The sequence below is a fragment of the Arvicanthis niloticus genome, chromosome 1 (genome assembly GCF_011762505.2).
Source record: "Arvicanthis niloticus isolate mArvNil1 chromosome 1, mArvNil1.pat.X, whole genome shotgun sequence".
Classification (NCBI taxonomy): domain Eukaryota; kingdom Metazoa; phylum Chordata; class Mammalia; order Rodentia; family Muridae; genus Arvicanthis; species Arvicanthis niloticus.
In genome coordinates, this window is record NC_047658.1 from 71,067,458 (window position 1) to 71,072,891 (window position 5,434).

Sequence of the window (5,434 nt, forward strand, 5' to 3'; positions counted from 1 at the left end):
TAGTCCTGCAGACATGGGATGTGGCAAAAGCATACCTGTTGTCCATGCAGATGTTGGCTTTCTTGTCAGCCCCAAGTTCCAAGGTTGTTCTCTGCACCGATGATCTCAGGGGTGGGGAGTCAGTCCAGATGGCATGTGTCCACCACAGTAGCGCTGGCTTGTCCCTGACCAGCATGGAGAAAACTGCTCCTGTCTGTAAAGCAGGTTACCTCGGCTCCTGGCTGGAGTCAGCCCTCTATCCGATGAATTCTTGTCAGCTAGTTGTAGCCCAGGTAGGAAGTGTTGTATCTGGATGTCCATCTTAGGGAGTAAGTCTCTCAGGGGATAGGAGCATTCTGGGATGACCATAAATGAATGGGATACCCAGCCCATCTCTTAGTCCACCATTTTCAGGAAGTCCATGAATACGTTTTGACCCATTGGCCTGGAGGAAGCCCCTGTGTCTATCAAAAGTTGGGTGGCTCCAAACCACCCCGTCTATTTCAATAGCTGTCTTCACACAGAGCTAATATCTTCGACACTTGGGGGGTGTTTTTCAAGGCCTGGGATTTCCTGGCCCTGGCTTCTATTTGTTAGGGCCCTCTTGGACCCCAAAGCTGGCTCCTTTACTTGCAATGTACACACTGGTCTTTATTTTAAAAAGTTTATCTCCCTTTGATTGGAGCCCCTCTTCTCTGCTTTCTGAAAATTTTTTCCCTGTCACCTTTTTCTTTCTAGTCTCAGCAACTTTACACTAGACCTTTTATCTTCTAGTCTATCATTTCTATTTCTCTCTTTTAGACTTACTTAGCAACTTACACTAAATTTTTTATCTTGTCTGTTCCTTCTTCTCCAGACTTACTAAACCTTGATGAAAATAGTGGGGTCTCATGTAACTCTCTCTCTCAAGATCTTTCAGCGGGATCTGGCGTGGGCCTTTGGGTGTCCCTTACCTTCTGTCACATGAAGGTCTCAGTCACATCTGGTCCTAATCAACCCACTGCTGACCACGGCCTGATCAATTGATGGGGTCCCCAATGTCTCCATGTCTGAGGGAACATTCTTTTTCCGGTGTCCCCTCTTGTTCACTTCTGAAGACCAGAACCTGCAAGGGTCTTGTGAAAGAAAGGCTCTTATCTTATTTATTGTTTTTGATCACCTGTAAAGCAGTAAATAGTCTCTTAGAATTCTGTACAGACTAGTGTATCTGTGAGGCTGCATGACTATTGTTTATATCACACTAGAGACTACAATTAGTTCAGTCTACAAACAGTACCTTGTCCACAGGTGTAATGTGAGCTCACCTCTGAAGCTCCTAGAAGGAAACCAAATCAGAATGAATAGTCTTATCCACAGTATTTCACAGCAAGGACTATTAAGATGACACTTATTTGAATTTAACTTTTGACAAAATAGAAACTTTGGTCATAGTTCTATAAAAACCTTTTAAAGAGTTATTTCTGATTAGAATATTATTTTAGAAGTGATATATAACAAGAACAATAAAGTAAACATTTTTATGTCTAACATAAGAGCACAAGTCTTCACCACTTCTTCAATTTTATCTTGTCAGAACTCTCATCTTTGAACCAAATCTTAATGAAAATCTCATATAAATAATTGTCTCAAACAGTAATGGCTAGAAAATCTATCAAAACTGAAGCATATATCTATATTTTCTGACTCAGGACAGCCTGTAACTTTTAAGCTATAATTTTAGAAAAAAAAAAAAAAAACACTCCTTTACTTAACTGGGAAAAATCATTATCAACTTTCTTTTTCTGCTGGTGCTCTTCTCCTGGCCACAGAGCAGGGCAAATTATCAATTTTTCTTGTGTAAATCAAGACTGCCTCACAAGTAAGTTTTAAACTAAATTAAGTAAGCAGTTTTAACCAGTTCTTGTCTCCTTTTTTAAAAAAAATAATTAACTCTCAGGTGAACAATCTTGCTGCGGCTGTTTGTCTAGCTGTCCTGGCTCCACTGCCAGGTTTTTTCTTTTTTTATCACCTGGGTTCTCATCTATCTTCATAGGCGGCAGGTGGAAAACCGCCGATTTGTTGCACTAGTGACCTCAAGGTACCCAGTACAGCCAGGAATACCAAACTAGGTAGCTGTTACATGCTGTTGCTGGGGAACCATGAGTTGTCGCCCGCCAAGTGCGGGCTGGGTGAGGGCACCCTCCATGTGCTGTTACCTGGAGCATACCCTACATGCGGTAGGCAGGCTGTAGGAACACGAACCGCGAGCATGAACTGAGGTAGCTGCCCCTTATTAAAGGACCTGCCCGCCTTTCTGCAGCTGTATTCTTGTACCGGTGGCTTCATTCCTCTCTCTGCCGGCAATCATGTTACCTATTTTTAACTCAAGATGTTTAACACAGTAGATTAACAGCTAACACACAGATGATTTGCCAAGAAAAGACACACACATATAAAAAAACAACACAAATAGCTCACCCCTCTCACGGGTGGTACATAAAACACAGATAGCTCACCCCTGCCACGGGTGGCACAAATAACACTTAACTACATTTGGTCACGACCCCAGATGGAGAAGGATTCCACGTCTTCTCCCAAGTAGGAGCGCTCAGTCTCTTGAAACCTGACGGTCAGATCCCCTGACCTTCTGGAAGGCCTCTTGCCTTCCAAATAAGACTCCAATAACCAGACAACGTGGTCAGTCTTCACAGATTCAGATTTAACAGATTCAGACAACTTGGTCAGCCTATGCTGGACCAAGTCTACCAGATTTCTAACATGCCAGCAATGAACAACCCAAAAATAGACACACTGCCATGAGAGCATAACAACCACGGTGGCCATTTCTGACCTTTTCTCTCTAGTTTCATTGTTAACACACAAAAAGACTAACAAAAAACCCGTCTCAATCGCCAGTGCCAGCCAAAAGGGATTCCACGTCCTCCCCGGCACCTAGATGAACCCCCAAACGTCTCTGGGGGTGCAGCAGCTAGTGACTCTCCAGCACGTCTGCTAATCACTCATTTGTCTCCTCTCGAAACAAAAACGGTTTACTGCCCCTCACGAGACAGAAACAGCTGCCAGTCCAAACCGAAGTGCACTTTTCAGAAACCAAGTAATTCAGACAGACGGGCACAAACAACTTAACCAAACAACTTAAACAAACCTAGACAAAACAACACACAAGACATCAGACGATTTAGGCAACCCTGCACATGAAAAACCAGAAACCAGTACATGAAAAACCAGGCAATTTATACAAAAGGTCACACAACAACCAGACAGAAAAACCGCGGTGTCCCTTTACCTCCCAGCATGGTTCTTGGATTAAATGAAAACAGGAACCTGATCCACCAAAGCCCACAGATCTGGAAGAGCCTCTAAATGGACTAACTGCTTGTTGGCCTTTGCCATCGTGCTTCTATCTAACTGTTCTTGCTAACAGAAGCATATCAACCCAGGATATGGTTTTTGTGCTTAAAAGCTTACCCTGAAAAAGGCTTAGTGCTATACTGGGATCTTGAACACCAGTGTAGTGCCAGCTGGCTAATAAAGACTTTGTATTGGTTTACAGCTGTGTCCAAGCAGTCTTCTCTGGTGGATACCCCACAACACGACATTTTCCGAATATAAAAAGTAAACTGTGTCACATTTTATGGTTTTTAAAAATAGTGTCATTGAAATATATTTATTTCATACAATAAATTTCACACTCAAGACCTAGAGAGATGGGTTAGTAGCTCAGTGGGTAAGAGTACTTGTTGCTTTTTCAAAGGCCCCAGGTTCTATTCATAGTACACGGTGGCTCACAACAGCCTGTATCCTTCACCTCCAGAGTATCTAATATCTTCTTTCAGCCTCTGGACCTCACTTCACATACCCACATAGATACATGTAGTTGAGGCCAGTTGGGTGACTCAGCAGGTAGAGGAGCTTGTGTGCAGGCCTGAAAACCTGAGAACAATACTTAGAGCCCAGTAGTTGGTAAGAGAACTGACTAAGCCCACTCAGTCAGCCAACAGGTTTTCCAGAGCAGGAGTGAGGATTAAAAAGAAAAAAGACAATTAGACAATATTACAGCATGACCCCAGCCAGTTCTGAAGCTGAAGGCAGGTTTGCTTATTCCTGAAAGAATGTAATTCCGGAACTGAATGTAAGATTTCAGGCCTTCAACTGCCCCAGGATACATTCCAAGAGGAGTTTATTATCCCTGAGTCAGAGGACACCTGCTGAATTAACATTCCTCAGACCTCAGGTGAGAGAACCCACCTGTGGGTGGGGAAGGCCCAAAGACACATTCCTGACCACAAAGAAAGATGCAAGTCATCTGGGTGGTCCCAGGAAATAGCTGACTGCAAGATAAATGGTTGGGCAAGGTTACATCCTTACAAAAGATAAGTGTATAAGATGTTTTCCACATGACCCTGACTAAATTTGGGTTGGTTCCTTTTAAGACTTTCTGCTGTTTTTATGTTATGTTTCCTTGGTAACCCCCTCAGCACCGCCCCCCTTGGTTTGTGGTTTTCTCCTATATAAGCCCTCCTCACCCAGTCATTCTTTGTCAATTCCTCTGCCCCTGCGTAGGATATGAATTAACCATCAGTCGACTGATCCTGAAATATACCTCATGCTGTTGCATCAAGAATGGTGTCTTGTGAGTTATTGGGGTGGCCACGAACTTCTGAGGCTTGAGGGAGGTCCTCCCTTCGTGGGGGTGGGGTCTTACAACTCCCACTTTTCTTTTTTGTTTGGGGTTTTTTGTTTGTTTGTTTGTTTTTCTTTTTCTTTCTTTCTTCTTCTTCTTTTTTTTTTTTTTTTGTTTGTTTTTTTGTTTTTGTTTTTTGAGACAGGGTTTCTCTGTGTAGCCCTGGCTGTCCTGGAACTCACTCTGTAGACCAGGCTGGCCTTGAACTCAGAAATCCGCCTGCCTCTGCCTCCCAAGTGCTGGGATTAAAGGCGTGCGCCACCGCAGCCACCACCACCTGGCCCCAACTTTTCTTTAAAACCTTTTTAATTACATGCAAGTATTTAGGTCAGTTCTAGGTTGAGGAACCAACAATACAATAGATACAAATAGTCAAGGAACAAACAAGGCAATAGACAAAGACCCGTGATCACCCCCATGCTCACTCCCGTAATCACTCTAATGTTTGCTGTTTCTAAGGGCTCATCAGGATGACAAAAATATCTGAGTCTACTTCCCTGTCCTAGCCCACAGTCATATTCATGCCTGAGGCCTACTTCTTTGTTCTAGCCTAAGACTTGAATTCCTGACTGAAATTACTTCTCTGTTTTAGCCTAAAATTAGATTTTTGCCTGAACTTGTCCTTGGCCAAATCGTTTAGGGTGGATTCCTCTGGAATGTTCCACTGTTCTTGGTTACCCCTCCCTCCCTTGGTCTTCCCAGTGTTATGTTCAAAATTTGTAAAACAACCAATCATGTGTAACTGCTCGAAAATTCCTTCCTTTCCCCACT